The following is a 27,022-nucleotide window of genomic DNA, read 5'->3' on the forward strand; positions in this document are numbered from 1 at the left end:
GGAATATTGTATCCATGTGATTTTTACCATTTTTGGTAAGGTTTACAAATACAAAAATTAGGTTTTACTCACTATGACAGTATACTGTCACATTCAATCTGACAGTTATTTAAACATATTGTAACTCCTAAACCACAAATACAAAATGGCTAATAATGTCTGGAGAAATGTATCTTTGTGAGTTTTCCTGGAAAAAAAAAATGTATAAGGTTTGTAAAGACACAAGTTAGTTTTTTTTACTTAATATGACAGTAGAACTGTCATACTAAATATGAAAGTTAAATGAACATAACTCAGAAACCAAACTTGCAATACGTCTAAAAATGCCTGTAATATTGAATCTATGTGAGTTTTACCAGAATCAGATATTTTGGTAAGGTTTACAAATACAAAAATTGGGTTTTACTCATAATGACAGTATAACTGCCATATTCAAAATAACAGTTATTCAAACATAACTCCTTAACCAAACATGCTAAATAGCTAATAATGCCTGGAGAAATGTATCTTTGTGAGTTTTACTAGAAATTGTTTTTTTTTTTTTTTTTTTTTACTCAATATGATGGTATAACTGTCAAAGTAAATATAAAAGTAATATAAACATCATTCCAAAACCAAACTCCTAAACCAAACTTGCAATCCGTCTTAAACTGCCTGTAATATTGAATCTATATGAGTTTTACCAGAATCAGGTATTTTGATAAGGTTTACAAATACAAAACTTGGGTTTTACTCATAACTGAAATTATTTGATATGACAGTTATTTAAACATAACTCCTAAACCAAACATGATAAATAGCTAATAATGCCTGGAAAAATGTCTATAATCATAACTCCAAAACCAAACATGCCTTATGTCTTAAAATGCCTGTAATATTGTATCTATGTGAGTTTTACCAGAATCAGGAATTTTGGTAAGGTTTATAAATACAAAAATTACAAAATACAAAATTTTTTTTATTCAATATGTTTGTATAACTGTCATAATAAAAGTAAAAGTTATATAAACATAACTCCAATACCAAACATGCAATCCGTCTAAAAATGCCTGTAATATTTAATCTATGTGAGTATTACTAGAATCAGGTATTTTGTTAAGGTTTACAAATACAAAAATTTGGTTTTACTCACTATGACAGTATACTGTCACATTCAATCTGACTGTTATTTAAACATAACTCCTAAACCACACATGCAAAATGACTAATAATGCCGAGAAAAATGTATCTCTGTGAATTTTACTGGAAAAAAATATTTTCTAAGGTATGTAACATTACAAGTTTGTTATTTTTTACTCAATTTGACAGTATAACTGTCATACTAAATATGAAAGTTATATACACATAACTCCAAAACCAAACTTGCAATCCGTCTAAAAATGCCTGTAATATTGAATCTATGTGAGTTTTACCAAAATCAGGTATTTTGGTAAGGTTTACAAATACAAAAATTAGGTTTTACTCATAATGACAGTATAACTGCCACACTCAATTTGACAGTTTTTTAAACATAACTCCTAAAAAAACAAATGCAAAATGACTTAATGCCTGGAAAAATGTATCTTTGTGAATATTAATGGAAAAAAATATTTTGTAAGGTTTGTAAAGACACAAATTTGTTTTTTTTACACAATATGATGGTATAACTGTCATACTAAATATGAAAGTTATATAAACATAACTCCAAAACCAAACAGGTTTTATGTCTAAAAATTCCTGTAATATTGTATCGATGTGAGTTTTACCAGAATCAGGTATTTTGGTAAGGTTTACAAATACAAAAATTAGGTTTTACTCACTATGACAGTATACTGCCACACTCAACATGACAGTTATTTAAATATAATTCCTAAACCATACATGATACATGGCTAATAATGCCTGGAGAAATGTAGCTTTGTGATTTTTACTAGAAAAAAATATTTTGTAAGGTTTGTAAAGACAAAAGTTAGTTTTTTTTTACTCAATATCATGGTATAACTGTCATACTAAATATGAAAGTTATATAAACATAATTCCAAAACCAAAGTCCTAAACCAAACTTGCAATATGTCTTGAACTGCCTGTAATATGTAAGCTTTGTGATTTTTACTAGAAAAAAATATTTTGTAAGGTTTGTAAAGACACAAATTTGTTTTTTTTACGCAATATGATGGTATAACTGTCATACTAAATATGAAAGTTATATAAACATAACTCCAAAACCAAACAGGTTTTATGTCTAAAAATTCCTGTAATATTGTATCTATGTGAGTTTTACCAGAATCAGGTATTTTGGTAAGGTTTACAAATACAAAACTTGGGTTTTACTCATAATGACAGTATAACTGCAACATTTGATATGACAGTTATTTAAACATAACTCCTAAACCAAACATGATAAATGGCTAATAATGCCTGGAGAAATGTATCAGTGTGAGTTTTACTGGAAACAAATAATTTGTAAGGTTTATAAAGACACAAGTTAGTTTTTTTTATTTAATATGATGGTATAACTGTCATACTAAATATGAAAGTTATATAAATATAACTCCAAAACCAAACATACATTATGTCTAAAAATGCCTGTAATATTGTATCTATGTGAGTTTTACCAGAATCTGGTATTTTGGTAAGGTTTACAATTACAAAAATTAGGTTTTACCCATAATGACAGTATAACTGCCACATTGACTGCCACCAAACATACATTGTGTTTAAAAATGCTTATAATTTTGTATCCATGTGAGTTTTACTATAATCAGTTGTTTTTGTAAGGTTTACAAATACAAACTATTAGTTTTACTCATATGGACAGTATACTGACAAAATGGCCTTGAGGAATGTATATTTGTGAGTTTTACTGGAAAAATATTTTGGAAGGTTTGTAAAGACACAAGTTAGTTTTTTTTACACAATTTAACAGTTTAGCTCTCATACTATATATGAAAGTTATATGAACATAATTCCAAAACCAAATATGCAATCCGTCAAAAAATGCCTGTAATATTGAATATATGTGAGTTTTATCAGATTCAGGTATTTTGGTAAGGTTTACGAATACAAAAATTAGGTTTTACTCATAGATATAACTGCCACGCTCAATATGACAGTTAATTAAACCTAACTCCTAAAACACAAATGCAAAATGACTAATAATGCTTAGAGAAATGTATAGTTGTGAATTTTACTGGAAAACAATATTTTGTAAGATTTGTAAAGATAAAAATTAGTTTTTTTTTATTCAAAATAATGGTATAACTGTCATACTAAATATGAAAGTCATATAAACATAACTCCAAAACATGCTTTATGTCTAAAAATTCCTGGAATATTGTATCGGTGTGGGTTTTACCAACTTTAACCCTAACCCTAACCCTAACCCTAACCCCTAACCCTAACCCTAACCCTAACGCTAACCCTAACCACACATGCAAAATGGCTAATAATGCTTGGAAAAATTTATATTTGTGAGTTTTACTGGAAAAAAAAAATTGTAAGGTTTGTAAAGACACAAGTTATTTTTTTTATTCAATATGACATTATAACTGTCATACTAAATGTAAAAGTTATATAAACATAACTTCAAAACCAAACATGTATTATATCAAAAAATGCCTGTAATTTTGTATCCATGTGAGTTTTACTAGAATCAGTTGTTTTTGTAAGGTTTGCAAATACAAAATATTGGTTTTACTCACTATGACAGTATACTGCTGTCATATTGAGTAAAAAAAAAACTAACGTGTTTTTACAAACTTTAAAAAAAAAAAAAATTTCCAGAAAAAATCACAGAGATACATTTCTCCAGTTATTATTAGTCACTTTTAATGTGTGGTTTAGGAGTTTTGTTTAAATAACTGTCAGATTGAATGTGACAGTATACTGTCATAGTGAGTAAAACCAATATTTTGTATTTGCAAAACTTACAAAAACAACTGATTCTAGTAAAACTCACATGGATACATTGTTACAGGCAATTTTAGATATAATGCATGTTTGGTTTTTTAGTTATGTTTATACAACTTTTACATTAAGTATGACAGTTATACTGTCATATTGAGTAAAACAAAACTAACTTGTGTCTTTACAAACCTTACAAAATATTGTTTTTCCATTAAAACTCACAAAGATTCCTTTCTCCAGGCATTATTAGCCATACAGCAAGTTTGGTTTAGGAGTTATGTTTAAATATTTGTCATTTTGAACGTGGCAGTTATACTGTCATTATGAGTAAAACTTAATTTTTTTATTTGTAAACCTTACCAAAATACCTAGTACTGGAAAGAAATATTTTGTAAGGTTTGTATAGACACAAGTTAGTTTCTTTTACTCAATATGACAGTATAACTGTCATACTAAATGTAAAAGTTATATAATTAAAACTCCAAAACCAAACATGCATTATGTCTAAAAATGCCTGTAATATTGTATCCATGTGAGTTTTAGTAGAATCAGTTGTTTTTGTAAGGTTTTGCAAATACAAAATATTGGTTTTACTCACTATGACAGTATACTGTTACATTCAATCTGACATAACTCCTAAACCACACATGCAAAATGACTAATAATGCCTGGAAAAATGTATCTCAGTGAATTTTACTGGAAAAAAAACATTTTGTAAGGTTTGTAAAAACACAAGTTAGTTTTTTTTACTCAATTTGACAATATAAATGTCATACTATATATGAAAGTTATATAAACATAACTCCAAAACCAAACATGCAATCCGTCTAAAAATGCCTGTAATATTGAGTCTCTGTGAGTTTTACCAGAATCAGGTATTTTGCTAAGGTTTACAAATACAAAAATTAGGTTTTACTCATAGACAGAAAAACTCCCACATTCAAAATGACAGTTATTTAAACATAACTCCTAAACCAAACATGCTAAATGGCTAATTATGACTGGCGAAATGCATTTTTGTGAGTTTTACTGGAAAAAACATTTTTTTGTAAGGTTTGTAAAGACACAAGTTAGTTTTTATTACTCCATATGACAGTGTAACTCTCATACTAAATGTAAAATTTATATAAACATATCTCCAAAACCAAACATGCTTTATATCTAAAAATGCCTGTAATATTGAATCCATGTGAGTTTTACTAGAATAAGTTGTTTTTGTAAGGTTTGCAAATACAAAATATTGATTTTACTCACTATGACAGTATACTGTCACATTCAATCTGACAGTTATTTAAACATAACTCCTAAACCACACATGCAAAAATGCTAATAATGCCTAAAACAATGCATCCTTGTGAGATTTACTCGAACATATGCTTTTTTAAGGCTTGCAATTCAAAAAAGTAGTTTTTTTCTCAATATGACAGTGATGTTTTTAAAATCCTGATATAATGCAAAAAAAGCAACAAAATTGTTTTTCAACATAATTCCTAAACCAAACATGCATTATGTCTTAAAATGCCTATAATATTGTATCCAAGTGAGTTTTAGTAGAATAATTTGTTTTTGTAAGGTTTGCAAATACAACATTTTGGTTTTACTCACTATGACAGTATACTGTCACATTCAATATGACTGTTATTTAAACATACATTCTAAACCACAGATGCAAAATGGCTAATAATGCCTGGAGAAATGTATTTTTGTGAGTTTTACCGGAAAAAAAATATTTTGTAAGGATTGTTTGGACACAATATAGTTTTTTTTACTCAATATTATGGTATAACTGTCTTACTAAATTTGAAAGTTATATAAACATAACTTCAAAACCAAACATGCAATCCGTCTAAAAATGCCTGTAATATTGAATCTATGTGAGTTTTACCAGAAACAGGTATTTTGGTAAGGTTTACAAATACAAAAATTAGGTTTTACTCATAATGACAGTATAACTGCAACGTTCAAAATCACAGTTATTTAAACATAACTCGTAAACCCAACATGCTAAATGGCTAATAATGACTGGAGAAATGCATCTTTGTGAGTTTTACTGAAAAAAAACAACATTTTTGTAAGGTTTGTAAAGACACAAGTTAGTTGTTTTTTACTCCATATGACAGTATAATTGTCATACTAAATGTAAAATGTATATAAACAAAACTCCAAAACTAAACATGCATTATGTCTAAAAATGCCTGTAACATTGTATCCATGTGAGTTTTACTAGAATCATTTTCTTTTTAAGGTTTACAAATACAAAATATTGGTTTTACTCACTTTGACAGTATTCTGTCACATTCAATCGGACATTTATTTAAACATAGCTCCTAAACCACACATAGAAAATGACTAATAATGCCTGGAGAAATGTATCTTTGTGAGTTTTACTGAAAAAAAAAAAAATATTTTGTAAGGTTTGTAAAGACACAAGTTAGTTTTTTTTACTTAATATGACAGTATAACTGTCATACTAAATATGAAAGTTATATAAACATAACTCCAAAACCAAACATTCATTATGCCAAAAAATGCCTGTAATATTGTACCTATGTGAGTTTTACTACAATCAGGTATTTTGGTAAGGTTTACAAATACAAAAATAAGGTTTTACTCATAATGACAGTATAATTGCCACACTCAATATGACAGTTATTTAAATATAACTCCTAAACCACACATGCAAAATGGCTAATAATGCTTGGAAAAAATTGTTATTTTGTAAAGACAAGTTATTTTTTTTACTCAATATGACATTATAACTTTCATTCTAAATGTAAAAGTTATATAAACATAACTCCAAAACCAAACATGCATATTTTCTAAAAAAAAACTGTAATATTGTATCCATGTGAGTTTTACTAGAATCAGTCTTTTTTGTAAGGTTTATAATACAAAATATTGGTTTTACTCACTATGACAGTATACTGCTGTCATATTGAGTAAAAAAAAACTTGTGTTATAACAAACCTTACAAAATATTTTTTTCCAGAAAAATTCACAGAGATACATTTCTCCAGGCATTATTAGTCATTTTGAATGTGTGGTTTAGGAGTTATGTTTAAATAACTGTCAGATCGAATGTGACAGTATACTGTCATAGTGAGTAAAACCTATTTTTTGTATTTGTAAACTTTACCAAAATACCTGATTCTGGTAAAACCCACATCGATACAATATTACAAGAATTTTTAGACATAAAGCATGTTTGGTTTTGGAGTCATGTTTATATAACTTTCATATTTAGTATGAAAGTTATACCATCATATTGAGTAAAAAACAAAAAATAATTTGTATCTTTACAAACCCTAAAAATATTTTTTTCCAGTAAAATTCACAAATATACCTCAAATATATATATAGTCATTTTGCATTTGTGTTTTAGGAGTTATGTTTAATTAACTGTCATATTGAGTGTGGCGGTTATACTGTCACTATGAGTAAAATCTAATTTTTGTTTTTGTAAACCTTACCAAAATACCTGATTCTGATAAAACTCACATGTATTCAATATTACAGGCATTTTTAAATGGATTGCATGTTTGGTTTTTGAGTTAGGTTTTGGAGTTATGTTTCTATAACTTTTTTATTTAGTTTGACAGTATACCGTCATATTGAGTAAAAAAACTTGTGTCTTTGTAAACCTTACAAAAGATCATTACTCTAGTAAAACTAACAAAGATACATTTCTCCAGGTTTAATAGCCATTTTCATGTGTCGTTTATGACTTATGTTTAAATAACTGTCATATTGAGTGTGGCACTTATAATGTCACTATCAGTAAAACCTATTTTTTTTATTTGTCAACCTTACCAAAATACCTCATTTTGGTAAAACTCACATAAATTTAATACTACAGACATTTTTAGACGGATTGCAAGTTTGGTTTTGAGTCATGTTTATATATTTTCTGCATGTAGTATGACAGTTATACTGTCATATTGAGTAAAAAAAACTAACGTGTGTCTTTACAAACCTTACAAATTATTTTTCCTAGTAAAACTCACAAAGATACATTTCTCCAGGCATTATTAGCCATTTTGCATGTGTGGTTTAGGAGTTATGTTTACATAACTGTCAGATTGAATGTGACAGTATACTGTCATAGTGAGTAAAACCTAATTTTTGTATTTGTAAACCTTACCAAAATACCTGATTCTGGTAAAACTCACATAGATTCAATATTACAGGTATTTTTAGACAAAATTCATGTTTGTTTTTGGAGTTATGTTTATATAACTTTCATATTTAGTATTACGGTTAAACCATCATATTGAGTAAAAAAAACTACCTTGTGTCTTTATAAACCTTAGAAATTATTTTTTTTCCTGTAAAACTCACAAAGATACATTTCTCCAGGCATTATTAGCCATTTATCATGTTTGGTTTAGTAGCTTTGTTTAAATACCTGTCATGTTAAATGTGGCAGTTATATTGTCATTATGAGTAAAAACTATTTTTTGTATTTGTAAACTTTACCAAAATACCTGATTCTGGTAAAACTCACATAGATACAATATTACAGGAATTTTTAGAAATAAAACATGTTTGGTTTTGGAGTTATGTTTATATAACTTTCATATTCAGTATGACAGTTATACCATCATATTGAGTAAAAAAAAACTAATTTGTGTCTTTACAAACCTACAAAAAAAAAAAAGTTCATTAAAATTCACAAAGATTCATTTTTCCAGGCATTATTAGTCATTTTGCATTTGTTTTTTAAGAGTTATGTTTAAAAAACTGTCATATTGAGTGTGGCAGTTATACTGTCTTTATGAGTAAAACCTAAATTTTGTATTTGTAAACCTTACCAAAATACCTGATTTTGGTAAAACTAACATAGATTCAATATTACAGGCATTTTTAGACGGATTGCAAGTTTGGTTTTAGAGTTATGTGTATATAACTTTCATATTTAGTAAGACAGTTATACTGTCAAATTGAGTAAAAAATAACAAACTCGTAATTTTAAAAACCTCACAAAATATTTTTTTCCAATAAAATTCAGATAGATACATTTTTCTCGGCATTATTAGTCATTTTGCATGTGTGGTTTAGGAGTTATTTTTAAATAGCTGTCAGATTGAATGTGACAGTATACTGTCATAGTGAGTAAAACCAATATTTTGTATTTGAAAAACTTACAAAAACAACTGATTCTAGTAAAACTCACATTGATACAATATTACAGGCATTTTTAGACATAATGCATGTTTGGTTTTGGAGTTATGTTTATATATTTTTTACATTTAGTATTACAGTTATACTGTCATATTGAGTAAAAAAAACTAACTGTGTCTTTATAAACCTTAAAAAAAATGTTTTTCCTGTAAAACTCACAAAGATACATTTCTCCAGGCATTATTAGCCATTAACCATGTTTGGTTTAGAGTTATGTTTAAATAACTGTCATATTGAGTGTGGCAGATATACTGTCAATATGAGTAAAACCTAATTTTGGTATTTGTAAAATTACCAAAATAACTGATTCTGATAAAACTCACATGGATAAAATATTACAGAATTTTTTAGACATAAAGCATGTTTCCATCATATTGTGTAAAAAAACTAACTTGTGTCTATACAAACCTTACAAAATATTTTTTTTCCAGTAAAACTCACAAAAATACATTTCTCCAGTTATTATTAGCCATTTTGCATCTGTGGTTTAGAATTTGTGTTTAAATAACAGTCAGATTGAATGTGACAGTATATCATAGTGACAGTATGTCATAGTGAGTAAAACCTAATTTTTGTATTTGTAAACCTTAACAAAATACCTGATTCTAGTAAAACTCACATAGATACAATATTACAGGCATTTTTAGACATGATGCATGTTTGGTTTTGGAGTTATGTTTATATACATTTTTCCAGGCATTATTAGCTATTTATCATGTTTGGTTTAGGAGTTATGTTTAAATAACTGTCATATCAAATAATGCAGTTATACTATCATTATGAGTAAAACCCAAGTTTTGTATTTGTAAACCTTACCAAAATACCTGATTCTGGTAAAACTCATATAGATTCAATATTACAGGCAGTTTAAGACGGATTGCAAGTTTGGTTTAGGAGTTTGGTTTTGGAAAGATGTTTATATTACTTTTATATTTAGTTTGACAGTTATACCATCATATTGAGTAAAAAAAACAAACACTTTTGTCTTTACAAACCTTACAAAATTTTTGTTTCTAGTAAAACTGACAAAGATAAATTTTTCCAGGCATTATTAGCATTAGCATGTTTGGTTTAGGAGTTATGTTTAAATAACTGTTATTTTGAATATGGCAGTTATACTGTCATTATGAGTAAAACCCAATTTTTGTATTTGTAAACCTTACCAAAATACCTGATTCTGGTAAAACTCACATAGATTCAATATTACAGGCATTTTTAGATGTATTGCAAGTTTGGTTTTGGAGTTATGTTTATTTAACTTTCATATTTAGTATGACAGTTCTACTGTCATATTAAGTAAAAAAACTAACTTGTGTCTTTACAAACCTTATATATATTTTTTTTTTTCCAGGAAAACTCACAAAGATAAATTTCTCCAGGCATTATTAGTCATTTTGTATTTGTGGTTTAGGAGTTACAAAATGTTTAAATAACTGTCAGATTGAATGCGGCAGATATACTGTCATTATGAGTAAAACCTAATTTTGGTATTTGTAAAATTACCAAAATAACTGATTCTGATAAAACTCACATGGATAAAATATTACAGAATTTTTTAGACATAAAGCATGTTTCCATCATATTGAGTAAAAAAACTAACTTGTGTCTATAGAAACCTTACAAAATATTTTTTTTCCAGTAAAACTCACAAAAATACATTTATCCAGTTATTATTAGCCATTTTGCATCTGTGGTTTAGAATATGTGTTTAAATAACAGTCAGATTGAATGTGACAGTATACTGTCATAGTGAGTAAAACCTAATTTTTGTATTTGTAAACCTTAACAAAATACCCGATTCTAGTAAAACTCACATAGATACAATATTACAGGCATTTTTAGACATGATGCATGTTTGGTTTTGGAGTTATGTTTATATACATTTTTCCAGGCATTATTAGCTATTTATCATGTTTGGTTTAGGAGTTATGTTTAAATAACTGTCATATCAAATAATTTCAGTTATGAGTAAAACCCAAGTTTTGTATTTGTAAACCTTACCAAAATACCTGATTCTGGTAAAACTCATATAGATTCAATATTACAGGCAGTTTAAGACGGATTGCAAGTTTGGTTTAGGAGTTTGGTTTTGGAAAGATGTTTATATTACTTTTATATTTAGTTTGACAGTTATACCATCATATTGAGTAAAAAAAAACAACACTTTTGTCTTTACAAACCTTACAAAATATCTTTTTCTAGTAAAACTGACAAAGATACATTTTTCCAGGCATTATTAGCATTAGCATGTTTGGTTTAGGAGTTATGTTTAAATAACTGTTATTTTGAATATGGCAGTTATACTGTCATTATGAGTAAAACCCAATTTTTGTATTTGTAAACCTTACCAAAATACCTGATTCTGGTAAAACTCACATGGATTCAATATTACAGGCATTTTTAGATGTATTGCAAGTTTGGTTTTGGAGTTATGTTTATTTAACTTTCATATTTAGTATGACAGTTCTACTGTCATATTAAGTCAAAAAACTAACTTGTGTCTTTACAAACCTTATATATATATTTTTTTTTTTCTCCAGGAAAACTCACAAAGATACATTTCTCCAGGCATTATTAGCCATTTTGTATTTGTGGTTTAGGAGTTACAAAATGTTTAAATAACTGTCAGATTGAATGCGGCAGATATACTGTCATTATGAGTAAAACCTAATTTTGGTATTTGTAAAATTACCAAAATAACTGATTCTGATAAAACTCACATGGATAAAATATTACAGAATTTTTTAGACATAAAGCATGTTTCCATCATATTGAGTAAAAAAAACTAACTTGTGTCTATAGAAACCTTACAAAATATTTTTTTTCCAGTAAAACTCGCAAAAATACATTTATCCAGTTATTATTAGCCATTTTGCATCTGTGGTTTAGAATTTGTGTTTAAATAACAGTCAGATTGAATGTGACAGTATACTGTCATAGTGAGTAAAACCTAATTTTTGTATTTGTAAACCTTAACAAAATACCCGATTCTAGTAAAACTCACATAGATACATTATTACAGGCATTTTTAGACATGATGCATGTTTGGTTTTGGAGTTATGTTTATATACATTTTTCCAGGCATTATTAGCTATTTATCATGTTTGGTTTAGGAGTTATGTTTAAATAACTGTCATATCAAATAATGCAGTTATACTATCATTATGAGTAAAACCCAAGTTTTGTATTTGTAAACCTTACCAAAATACCTGATTCTGGTAAAACTCATATAGATTCAATATTACAGGCAGTTTAAGACGGATTGCAAGTTTGGTTTAGGAGTTTGGTTTTGGAATGATGTTTATATTACTTTTATATTTAGTTTGACAGTATACCATCATATAGTAAAAAAAAAAAAAACTTTTGTCTTTATAAACCTTACAAAATATTTTTTTCTAGTAAAACTCACAAAGATACATTTTTCCAGGCATTATTAGCATTAGCATGTTTGGTTTAGGAGTTATGTTTAAATAACTGTTATTTTGAATATGGCAGTTATACTGTCATTATGAGTAAAACCCAATTTTTGTATTTGTAAACCTTACCAAAATACCTGATTCTGGTAAAACTCACATAGATTCAATATTACAGGCATTTTTAGACGTATTGCAAGTTTGGTTTTGGAGTTATGTTTATTTAACTTTCATATTTAGTATGACAGTTCTACTGTCATATTAAGTAAAAAAACTAACTTGTGTCTTTACAAACCTTATATATATTTTTTTTTTCCAGGAAAACTCACAAAGATACATTTCTCCAGGCATTATTAGCCATTTTGTATTTGTGGTTTAGGAGTTACAATATGTTTAAATAACTGTCAGATTGAATGTGACAGTATACTGTCATAGTGAGTAAAACCTAATTTTTGTATTTGTAAACCTTACCAAAAATACCTGATTCTGGTAAAAATCACATGGATACAATATTGCAGGCATTTTTAGACATAATGCATGTTTGGGTTTGGAGTTATGTTTATACAACTTTCATATTTAGTATGACAGTTATACCATCATATTGAGTAAAAAAAAAAAAACGTGTCTTTATAAACCTTACTTTTTTTTTTCCCAGTAAAATTCAAAAAGATACATTTTTCCAGGCATAATTAGTCATTTATCATGCTTGGTTTAGGAGTTATGTTTAAATAACTGTCATATTGAGTGTGGCAGTTATACTGTCATTATGAGTAAAACCTGTTTTTTGTATTTTTAAACCTTACCAAAATACCTGATTCTGGTAAAACCCACATCGATACAATATTACAGGAATTTTTAGACATAAAGCATTTTTGGTTTTGGAGTTATGTTTTTATAACTTTCATATTTAGTATGACAGTTACACCATCATATGAGTAAAAAAAACTAATTTGTATCTTTACAAACCTTACAAAATATTGTTTTCCAGTAAAATTCACAAATATACATTTCTCTAGGCATTAGTAGTCATTTTGCATTTGTGTTTTAGGAGTTATTTTTAATTAACTGTCATATTGAGTGTGGCAGTTATACTGTCACTATGAGTAAAACCTAATTTTTTTATTTGTAAACCTTACCAAAATACCTGATTCTGATAAAACTCACATATATTTAATTTTACAGGCATTTTTAGACGGATTAAATATTTGGTTTTGGAATTATGTTTATATAACTTTCATATATAGTATGACAGCTATACTGTTAAATTGTGTAAAAAAAACTAACTTACAGGCATTTTTAGACATAATGCATGTTTGGTTTTGGAGTTGTGTTTATATAACTTTCATATTTAGTATGACAGTTATACCATCATATTAAATAAAAAAAACTAACTTGTGTCTTTATAAACCTTACAAATTATTTGTTTCCAGTAAAACTCACAATGATACATTTCTCCAGGCATTATTAGCCATTTATCATGTTTGGATTAGGAGTTATGTTTAAATAACTGTCATATCAATTGTTGCAGTTATACTGTCATTATGAGTAAAACCCAAGTTTTATATTTGTAAACCTTACCAAAATACCTGATTCTGGTAAAACTCACATACATTCAATATTACAGGCAATTTAAGACAAATTGCAAGTTTGGTTTAGGAGTTTGGTTTTGGAATTATGTTTATATAACTTTCATATTTAGTATGACAGTTATACCATCATATTGAGTAAAAAAAAAACTAACTTTTGTCTTTACAAACCTTACAAAATATTTTTTTTCTAGTAAAAATCACAAAGATACATTTCTCCAGGCATTATTAACCATTTTGCATGTGTGGTATAGGAGTTATGTTTACATAACTGTCATATTAAATGTGGCAGTTATACTGTCATTATGAGTAAAACCCAATTGTTGTATTTGTAAACCTTACCAAAATACCTGATTCCGGTAAAACTCACATAGAAACAATATTACAGGCATTTTTAGACATAATGCATGTTTGGTTTTGGAGTTATGTTTATATACATTTTTCCAGGCATTATTAGCCATTTATCATGTTTGGTTTAGGAATTATGTTTAAATAACTGTCATATCAAATAATGCAGTTATACTGTCATTATGAGTAAAACCCAATTCTTGTATTTGTAAACCTTACCAAAATACCTGATTCTGGTAAAACTCACATAGAAACAATATTACAGGCATTTTTAGACATAATGCATGTTTGGTTTTGGAGTTATGTTTATATACATTTTTCCAGGCATTATTAGCCATTTATCATGTTTGGTTTAGGAATTATGTTTAAATAACTGTCATATCAAATAATGCAGTTATACTGTCATTATGAGTAAAACCCAAGTTTTGTATTTGTTAACCTTACCAAAATACCTGATTCTGGTAAAACTCATATAGATTCCATATTACAGGCAGTTTAAGACGGATTGCAAGTTTGGTTTAGGAGTTTGGTTTTGGAATTATGTTTATATTACTTTTATATTTAGTTTGACAGTTATACCATCATATTGAGTTAAAAAAAATAACTTTTGTCTTTTTAAACCTTACAAAAAAAACGTTTCCCAGTAAAACTCACAAAGATACATTTCTCCAGGCATAATTACTTTTTGTGTTTGCAAGCTTTAAAATAGCATATGTCTCGAGTAAAACTCACAAGGATGCATTGTTTTAGGCTGTATTAGGCTATTTTGCATGTGTGGTTAGGAAGTTATGTTTAAATAACTGTCAAATTGAATGTAGCAGTTAACTGTCATTATTAGTAAACCCCTATTTTATGTAATTGTACACCTTACCAAATTAACTGATTCTTGTAAAACTCACATAGATACAATATTTTAGGCCTTTTTAGACATAATGCATGTTCAATTTTGGAGTTATGTTTATATAACTTTCATATTTGGTATGACAGTTATACTGTCATATTGAATTAAAAAAACTAACTTGCCTCTTTGCAAAACTTACAAAAGATATTTTTTCTATTAAAAGTAACAAAGATACATGTCTTCAGGCATTATTAGACATGTTGCATGTTTGATGTAGGAATTATGTTGAAAAACAATTTTATTGCTTATTTCGCATTATCTCAGGATTTTAAGAACATTACTGTCATAATGAGTAAAAAACTACTTTTTGTGTTTGCAAGCCTCAAAATAGCAAATGTTTTGAGTAAAACTCAAAAGGATGCATAGTTTTAGTCTTTATTAACCTATTTGCATGTGTGATTAGGAAGTTATGTTTAAATAACATCAAATTGAATGTAGCAGTTATACTGTCATTATGAAAAAAAAAATGTTTGTATTTGTAAACCTTACCAAATTACCTGATTCTGGTAAAACTCACATAGATACAATATTACAGGCATTTTTACACATAATGCATGTTCAGTTTTGGAGTTATGTTTATATAACTTTTACATTTAGTATGACAGTTATACTGTCATATTGAATTAAAAAAAACTAACTTGCGTCATGGCAAAACTTACAAAAGTTATTTTTTCTAGTGAAACTAACAGGGTACAAGTCTCCAGGCATTATTAGACATTTTACATGTTTGGTGTAGGAATTATGTTGAAAAACATTTTTATTGCTTTTTTCTCATTATCTCAGGATTTTAAGAACATTACTGTCATATTGAGTAAAAAACTACTTTTAGTGTTTGCAAACCTTAAAAAAGCATATGTTTCGAGTAAAACTCACAAGGATAAGTTGTTTTAGGCTTTTTTTTAGCCTTTTTGCATTCATGGTTAGGGAGTTATGTTTAATTAACAGTCAAATTGAATAGTAGCAGTTAACTGTCAATATGAGTAAACCCCTAAATTATGTAATTGTACACCTTACCAAATTACCTGATTCTGGTGAAACTCACATAGATACAATATTACAGGCATTTTTAGACATAATGCATGTTTAGTTTTGGAGTTATGTTTATATAACTTTCATATTTGGTATGACAGTTACACTGTCATATTGAATTAAAAAAACTTATTTGCTTCTTTGCAAAACTTACAAAAGATAATTTTTCTAGTAAAACTAACAAAGATACATGTCTTCAGGCATATTAGACATGTTGCATGTTTGGTATAGGAATTATGTTGAAAAACATTTGTATTGCTTTTTTCGCATTATCTCAGGATTTTAAGAACATTACTGTCAAAATGAGTAAAAAAACTACTTTTTTGTGTTTGCAAGCCTTAAAATAGCATATGTTTCGAGTAAAACTCACAAGGATGCATTGTTTTAGGCTTTATTAACCTATTTTGCATGTGTGGTTAGGGAGTTATGTTTAAATAACAGTCAAATTGAATATAGCAGTTAACTGTCATTATGAGTAAAACCCTAATTTATGTAATTGTACACCTTAGCAAATTAACTGATTCTTGTAAAACTAACATAGATACAATATTTTAGGCATTTTTAGACATAATGCATGTTTAGTTTTGGAGTTATGTTTATATAACTTTCTTATTTGGTATGACAGTTATACTGTCATATTGAATTGAAAAAACTAACTTGCCTCTTTGCAAAACTTACAAAAGATAATTTTTCTAGTAAAACTAACAAAGATACATGTCTTCAGGCATTATTAGACATGTTGCAAGTTTGATGTAGGAATTCTATTGAAACACATTTTTATTGCTTATTTCGCATTATCTCAGGATTTTAAGAACATTACTGCCATAATGAGTAAAAAAGTACTTTTTGTGTTTGCAAGCCTTAAAATAGCAAATGTTTCGAGTAAAACTCACAAGGATGCATTGTTTTAGGCTTTATTAACCAATTTGCATGTGTGATTAGGAAGTTATGTTTAAATAACAGTCAAATTGAATGTAGCAGTTATACTGTCGTTATGAAAAAAAAAAATTGTATTTGTAAACCAAATTACCTGATTCTGGTGAAACTCACATAGATACAATATTTTAGGCATTTTTAAACATAATGCTTGTTCAATTTTGGAGTTTTGTTTATATATATTTCATATTTGGTATGACAGTTATACTTATTTGCTTCTTTGCAAAACTTACAAAATATATTTTTTTCTAGTAAAACTATTAAAGATACATATCTTCACGCATTATTAGACATGTTGCATGTTTGGTGTAGGAATTATGTTGCAAAACCTTTTTATTGCTTATTTCGCATTATCTCAGGATTTTAAGAACATTACTGTCATAATGAGTAAAAAACTACTTTTTGTGTTTGCAAGCCTTAAAATAGCAAATTTTTCGAGTAAAACTCACAAGGATGCATTGTTTTAGGATTTATTAGCCTATTTTGCATGTGTGGTTAGAAGTTATGTTTAAATAACTGTCAAATTGAATGTAGCAGTTATCTGTCATTATGAGTAAACCCCTAATTTATGTAATTGTACACCTTACCAAATTGACTGATTCTTGTAAAACTCACATAGATACAATATTTTAGGCATTTTTAGACATAATGCATGTTCAGTTTTGGAGTTATGTTTATATAACTTTCATATTTGGTATGACAGTTATAAATAATCGATACATGGGTTGTACTTGTATAGCGCTTTTTTACCTTAAAGGTACTCAAAGCGCTTTGACACTACTTCCACATTTACCCATTCACACACACATTCACACACTGATGGAGGGAGCTGCCATGCAAGGCGCTAACCATCTCCCATCAGGAGCAAGGGTGAAGTGTCTTGCTCAGGACACAACGGACATGACGAGGTTGGTACTAGGTGGGGATTGAACCAGGGACCCTGCACCACGCCGTCCCTAGTTATACTGTCATATTGTTTTAAAAAAACTAACTTGAGTCTTTGTAAAACTTACAAAATATTTTTTTTCTAGTATAACTAACAAAGATACATGTATCCAGGCATTATTAGACATGTTGCATGTTTGGTGTAGGAATTATGATGAAAAACATTTTTATTGCTTATTTCGCATTATCTCAGGATTTTAAGAACATTACTGTCATAATGAGTAAAAAAACTACTTTTTGTGTTTGCAAGCCTTAAAATAGCATATGTTTCGAGTAAAACTCACAAGGATGCATTGTTTTAGGCTTTATTAGCCTATTTGCATGTGTGGTTAGGAAGTTATGTTTAAATAACTGTAAAATTGAATATAGCAGTTATACTGTCATTATGAGAAAAACCCAATTTTTGTATTTGTAAAATTCACATAGATACAATATTTTAGGCATTTTTAGACATAATGCATGTTCAGTTTTGGAGTTATGTTTAAATAACTTTTACATTTAGTTTGACAGTTATACTGTTATATTGAATTAAAAAAAACTAACTTGCCTCGTTGCAAAACTTACAAAAGATACATTTTCTAGTAAAATTAACAAAGATACATGTCTTCAGGCATTATTAGACATGTTGCAAGTTTGGTGTAGGAATTATGTTGAAAAACATTTTTATTGCTTTTTTCGCATTATCTCAGGATTTTAAGAACATTACTGGCATATTGAGTAAAAAACTACTATGACATTATACTGTCATATTCAATCTGACTGTTATTTAAACATAACTCCTAAACCATGCAAGCAAAATGTCAAATAATGCCTGGAGAAATGTATCTGTAAGTTTTACAGGAAAAAAATAGTTTTTAAGGTTTGTAAAGACACAAGTTAGCTTTTTCTTACTCAATATGACAGTATCGATCTGTTGTGGTGAAGAAGGAGCTGAGCCGGAAGGCAAAGCTCTCAATTTACCGGTCGATCCACGTTCCCATCCTCACCTATGGTCATGAGCTTTGGGTTATGACCGAAAGGACAAGATCACGGGTACAAGCGGCCGAAATGAGTTTCCTCCGCCGGGTGGCGGGGCTCTCCCTTAGAGATAGGGTGAGAAGCTCTGTCATCCGGGGGGAACTCAAAGTAAAGCCGCTGCTCCTCCACATCGAGAGGAGCCAGATGAGGTGGTTCGGGCATCTGGTCAGGATGCCACCCGAGCGCCTCCCTAAGGAGGTGTTTAGGGCACGTCCGACCGGTAGGAGGCCACGGGGAAGACCCAGGACACGTTGGGAAGACTATGTCTCCCGGCTGGCCTGGGAATGCCTCGGGATCCCCCGGGAAGAGCTGGACGAAGTGGCTGGGGAGAGGGAAGTCTGGGCTTCCCTGCTTAGGCTGCTGCCCCCGCGACCCGACCTCGGATAAGCGGAAGAAGATGGATGGATGGATGGAATATGACAGTATAACTGTCATACTAAATATGAAAGTTGAATAGATATAACACCAAAACCAAACTTGCAATCCGTCTAAAAATGCCTGTAATATTGAATATATGTGAGTTTTACCAGAATCGGTTATTTTGGTAAGGTTTACAAATACAAAAATTGGGTTTTACTCATAATGACAGTATAACTGCCATATTCAAAATAACAGTTATTTAAACATAACTCCTAAACCAAATATGCTAAATGGCTATTAATGCCTGGAGAAATGAATCTTTGTGAGTTTTACTAGAAAAAAAATATTTTGTAAGGTTTGTAAAGACAAAAGTTAGTTGTTTTTTTTTACTCAATATGATGGTATAACTGTCATACTAAATATGAAAGTTAGATAAACATAATTCCAAAACCAAACTCCTAAACCAAACTTGCAGTCTGTCTTAAACTGCCTGTAATATTGAATCTATGTGAGTTTTGCCAGAATCAGGTATTTTGGTAAGGTTTACAAATACAAAACTTGGGTTTTACTCATAATGACAGTATAACTGCAACATTTGATATGACAGTTATTTAAACATGACTCCTAAACCAAACATGATAAATGACTAATAATGCTTGGAGAAATGTATCTTTGTGAGTTTTACTGGCAAAAAATAATGTGTAAGGTTTATAAAGACACAAGTTATTTTTTTTTATTGAATATGATGAACTGTCATACTAAATATGGTAGTTATATAAACATAACTCCAAAAGCAAAATGCATTTTGTCTAAAAATGCCTGTAATATTGTATCTTTTTGAGTTTTACCAGAATCAGGTATTTTGGTAAAGTTGACAAATACAACTTTGTCAACAGTATACTGTCATAATGACAGTATACTGCCACATTCAATATGACATTTATTTAAACATAACTCCAAAACCAAACATGCATTATGTCTAAAAATTCCTACAATTTTTTATCTATGTGAGTTTTACTAGAATCAGTTGTTTTTGTAAGGTTTACAAATACAAAATATTAGTTTTACTCATAATGAGAGTATACTGTCACAATCAATCCGACAAAATGGCTAATAATGCCTGGAGGAATGAATCTTTGTAACTTTTACTGGAACAAATATTTTGTAAGGTTTGTAAAGACACACGCTAGTTTTTTTTACTTAATTTTACAGTACAGCTGTCATACTATAAATGAAAGTTTTATAAACATAACTCCAAAACCAAACATGCAACCCGTCTAAAAATGTCTATAATATTTATTATATGTAAGTTGTATCAGAATCAGGTATTTTGGTAAGGTTTACAAATCAAAAAATTAGGTTTTACTCATAGTGACAGTATAACTGCCACACTCAATATGACAGTTATTTAAACATAACTCCTAAAACACAAATGCAAAATGACTAATAATGCCTAGAGAAATGTATATTTGTGAATTTTACAGGAAAACAATATTTTGTAAGGTTTGTAAACATACAAATTAGTTTTTTATTACTCAATATGATGGTATAACTGTCATACTAAATATGAAAGTTATATAAACATAACTCCAAAACCATACATACTTTATGTCTAATAATTCCAGTAATATTGTATCGATGTGGGTTTTACAAGAATCAGGTATTTTGGTAAGGTTTACAAATACAAAAAATAGATTTTACTCATAATGACAGTATAACTGCCACACTCAATATGACAGTTATTTAAACATTACTCCTAAACAAACAAACTCCTAATAATGCCTGGGGAAATGTATCTTTGTGAGTTTAACTGGAAAAACCATTTTTTTGTAAGGTTTGTAAAGACAGAAGTTAGTTTTTTTACTCAAAATGACAGTATAACTACCACATTCAAAATAACAGTTTTATAAACATAACTCCAAAACCAAACATGCATTATATCTAAAAATGCCTGTAATATTAAATCTATGTGAGTTTGACCAGAATCAGGTATTTTGGTAAGGTTTACAAATACAAAAAGAAGGTTTTACTCATAATGACAGTATAACTGCCACATTCAAAATTACAGTTATTTAAACATAACTCCTAATTTAAACATGCTAAATGGCTAATACTGCCTGGAGAAAGGTATCTTTGTGAGTTTAACTGGGAAAAAAATTTTTTTTTGTAAGGTTTGTAAAGACACAAGTTAGGTTTTTTTATTCAATATGTTTGTATAACTGTCATAATAAATGTAAAAGTTACATAAACATAACTCCAAAACCAAACATGCATTATGTCTAAAAATGCCTGTAATATTGTATCTATGTTAGTTTTACCAGAATTAGGTATTTTGGTAAGGTTGAAAAATACAAAAATTAGGTTTTACTCATAATGACAGTATAACTGCCACATTGACTACCCCCAAACATGCATTATGTCTAAAAATGCCTATAATTTTGTATCCATGTGAGTTTTACTAGAATCAGTTGTTTTTGTAAGGTTTACAAATACAAAATATTAGTTTTACTCATAATGACAGTATACTGTCACAATCAATCTGACAATATGGCTAATAATGCCTTGAGGAATGTATCTTTGTGAGTTTTACTGGAAATAATATTTTGTAAGGTTTGTAAAGACACAAGTTAGTTTTTTTTTAACACAATTTTACAGTATAGCTGTCATACTATATATGAAAGTTATATAAACAAAACTCCAAAACCAAATATGCAATATGTGAGTTTTATCAGAATCAGGTATTTTGGTAAGGTTTACAAAAACAAAAACTAGGTTTTACTCATAGTGACAGTATAACTGTCACACTCAATATGACAGTTAATTAAACATAACTCCTAAAACACAAATGCAAAATGACTAATAATGCCTAGAGAAAGGTATATTTGTGAATTTTACTGGAAAACAATATTTTGTAAGGTTTGTAAAGATACAAATTATTTTTTTGTTTTTTACTCAATATGATGGTATAACTTTCATACTAAATATGAAAGTTATATAAACATAACTCCAAAACCAAACATGCTTTATGTCTAAAAATTCCTGTAATATTGTATCGATGTGGGTTTAACCAGAATCAGGTAATTTGGTAAGGTTTACAAATACAAAAAATAGGTTTTACTCATAATGACAGTATAACTGCCACACTCAATATGACAGTTGTTCAAACATAACTCCTAAACCAAACATGATAAATGGCTAATTATGCCTGGAGAAATGTATCTTTGTGAGTTTTACTGGGAAAACATTTTTTGTAAGGTTTATAAAGACACAAGTTATTTTTTTTTTTAACTCAATATGATGGTATAACTGTCATACTAAATATAAAAGTTGTATAAACATAACTCCAAAACCAAACTCCTAAACCAAACTTGCAGTCTGTCTTAAACTGCCTGTAATATTGAATCTATGTGAGTTTTGCCAGAATCAGGTATTTTGGTAAGGTTTACAAATACAAAACTTGGGTTTTACTCATAATGACAGTATAACTGCAACATTTGATATGACAGTTATTTAAACATGACTCCTAAACCAAACATGATAAATAACTAATAATGCTTGGAGAAATGTATCTTTGTGAGTTTTACTGGCAAAAAATAATGTGTAAGGTTTATAAAGACACAAGTTTTTTTTTTTTTATTGAATATGATGAACTGTCATACTAAATATGGTAGTTATATAAACATAACTCCAAAAGCAAAATGCATTTTGTCTAAAAATCCCTTAATATTGTATCTTTTTGAGTTTTACCAGAATCAGGTATTTTGGTAAAGTTGACAAATACAACTTTGTCAACAGTATACTGTCATAATGACAGTATACTGCCACATTCAATATGACATTTATTTAAACATAACTCCAAAACCAAACATGCATTATGTCTAAAAATTCCTACAATTTTTTATCTATGTGAGTTTTACTAGAATCAGTTGTTTTTGTAAGGTTTACAAATACAAAATATTAGTTTTACTCATAATGAGAGTATACTGTCACAATCAATCCGACAAAATGGCTAATAATGCCTGGAGGAATGAATCTTTGTAACTTTTACTGGAACAAATATTTTGTAAGGTTTGTAAAGACACACGCTAGTTTTTTTTACTTAATTTTACAGTATAGCTGTCATACTATAAATGAAAGTTTTATAAACATAACTCCAAAACCAAACATGCAACCCGTCTAAAAATGTCTATAATATTTATTATATGTAAGTTGTATCAGAATCAGGTATTTTGGTAAGGTTTACAAATCAAAAAATTAGGTTTTACTCATAGTGACAGTATAACTGCCACACTCAATATGACAGTTATTTAAACATAACTCCTAAAACACAAATGCAAAATGACTAATAATGCCTAGAGAAATGTATATTTGTGAATTTTACAGGAAAACAATATTTTGTAAGGTTTGTAAACATACAAATTAGTTTTTTATTACTCAATATGATGGTATAACTGTCATACTAAATATGAAAGTTATATAAACATAACTCCAAAACCATACATACTTTATGTCTAATAATTCCTGTAATATTGTATCGATGTGGGTTTTACAAGAATCAGGTATTTTGGTAAGGTTTACAAATACAAAAAATAGATTTTACTCATAATGACAGTATAACTGCCACACTCAATATGACAGTTATTTAAACATTACTCCTAAACAAAACATGTTAAATGGCTAATAATGCCTGGGGAAATGTATCTTTGTGATTTTAACTGGAAAAACAATTTTTTTGTAAGGTTTGTAAAGACAGAAGTTAGTTTTTTTACTCAAAATGACAGTATAACTACCACATTCAAAATGACAGTTATATAAACATAACTCCAAAACCAAACATGCATTATATCTAAAAATGCCTGTAATATTAAATCTATGTGAGTTTGACCAGAATCAGGTATTTTGGTAAGGTTTACAAATACAAAAAGAAGGTTTTACTCATAATGACAGTATAACTGCCACATTCAAAATTACAGTTATTTAAACATAACTCCTAATTTAAACATGCTAAATGGCTAATACTGCCTGGAGAAAGGTATCTTTGTGAGTTTAACTGGGAAAAAAATTTTTTTTTGTAAGGTTTGTAAAGACACAAGTTAGGTTTTTTTATTCAATATGTTTGTATAACTGTCATAATAAATGTAAAAGTAACATAAACATAACTCCAAAACCAAACATGCATTATGTCTAAAAATGCCTGCAATATTGTATCTATGTGATTTTTATCAGAATCAGGTATTTTTGGTAAGGTTTGCAAATACAAAAATTAGGTTTTACTCACTATGACAGTATACTGTCACACTCAATCTGACAGTTATTTAAACATACTGTAACTCCTAAACCACAATTACAAAATGGCTAATAATGCCTGGAAAAATGTATCTTTGTGAGTCTTCCTGGAATTTTTTTTTTTTTATAAGGTTTGCAAAGAAACAAATTAGTTTTTTTTACTTAATATGACAGTATAACTGTCATACTAAATATGAAAGTTAAATAAACATAACTCCAAAACCAAACTTGCAATACGTCTAAAAATGCCTGTTATATTGAATCTATGTGAGTTTTACCAGAATCAGGTATTTTGGTAAGGTTTACAAATACAAAAATTGGGTTTTACTCATAATGACAGTATAACTGCCATATTCGAAATAACAGTCATTTAAACATAAGTCCTAAACCAAACATGCTAAATGGCTAATAATGCCTGGAGAAATGTATCTTTGTGAGTTTTACTAGAAAAAAATATTTTGTAAGGTTTGTAAAGACAAACATTTTTTTTTTTTACTCAATATGATGGTATAACTGTCAAACTAAATATAAAAGTAATATAAACATCATTCCAAAACCAAACTCCTAAACCAAACTTGCAATCCGTCTTAAACTGCCTGTAATATTGAATCTATATGAGTTTTACCAGAATCAGGTATTTTGGTAAAGACACGAGTTAGTTTTTTTTGGTACACAATTTAAGTGTATAGCTGTCATACTATATACGGAAGTTATATAAACACAACTCCAAAACCAAATAAGCAATCCGTCTAAAAATGCCTGTAATATTGAATATATGTGAGTTTTATCAGAATCAGGTATTTTGGTAAGGTTTACAAAAACAAAAATTAGGTTTTACTCATAGTGACAGTAAAACTGTCACACTCAATATGACAGTTAATTAAACATAACTCGTAAAACACAAATGCAAAATGACTAAAAATGCCTAGAGAAAGGTATATTTGTGAATTTTACTGGAAAACATTATTTTGTAAGGTTTGTAAAGATACAAATTATTTTTTGTTTTTTACTCAATATGATGGTATAACTTTCATACTAAATATGAAAGTTATATAAACATAACTCCAAAACCAAACTTGCAATACGTCTAAAAATGCCTGTTATATTGAATCTATGTGAGTTTTACCAGAATCAGTTATTTTGGTAAGGTTTACAAATACAAAAATTGGGTTTTACTCTTAATGACAGTATAACTGCCATATTCGAAATAACAGTTATTTAAACATAACTCCTAAACCAAACATGCTAAATGGCTAATAATGCCTGGAGAAATGTATCTTTGTGAGTTTTACTAGAAAAAAATATTTTGTAAGGTTTGTAAAGACAAAAGTTATTTTATTTTACTAAATATGATGGTATAACTGTCAAACTAAATATAAAAGTAATATAAACATAATTCCAAAACCAAACTCCTAAACCAAACTTGCAATCCGTCTTAAACTGCCTGTAATATTGAATCTATATGAGTTTTACCAGAATCAGGTATTTTGGTAAGGTTTACAAATACAAAACTTGGGTTTTACTCATAATGACAGTATAACTGCATTATTTAATATAAGAGTTATTTAAACATAACTCCTAAACCAAACATGATAAATGGTTAATAATGCCTGGAAAAATGTATATAAACATAACTCAAAAACCAAACATGCATTATGTCTAAAAATGCCTTTAGTATTGTATCTATGTGAGTTTTACCAGAATCAGGTATTTTGGTAAGGTTGGAAAATACAAAAATTAGGTTTTACTCATAATGACAGTATAACTGCCACATTGACTGCCACCAAACATGCATGATGTCTAAAAATGCCTATAATTTTGTATCCATGTGAGTTTTACTAGAATCAGTTGTTTTTGTAAGGTTTACAAATACAAAATATTACTTTTACTCATAATGACAGTATGCTGTCACAATCAATCTGACAATATGGCTAATAATGCCTTGAGGAATGTATCTTTGTGAGTTTTACTGGAAATAATTATTTGTAAGGTTTGTAAAGACACAAGATAGTTTTTTTTTTTTTTTTTACACAATTTTACAGTATAGCTGTCATACTATATATGAAAGTTATATAAACACAACTCCAAAACCAAATATGGAATATGTGAGTTTTATCAGAATTAGGTATTTTGGT

This window comes from Nerophis lumbriciformis, linkage group LG08 (genome assembly GCF_033978685.3).
Source record: "Nerophis lumbriciformis linkage group LG08, RoL_Nlum_v2.1, whole genome shotgun sequence".
In the NCBI taxonomy this organism is placed as follows: Eukaryota; Metazoa; Chordata; class Actinopteri; order Syngnathiformes; family Syngnathidae; genus Nerophis; species Nerophis lumbriciformis.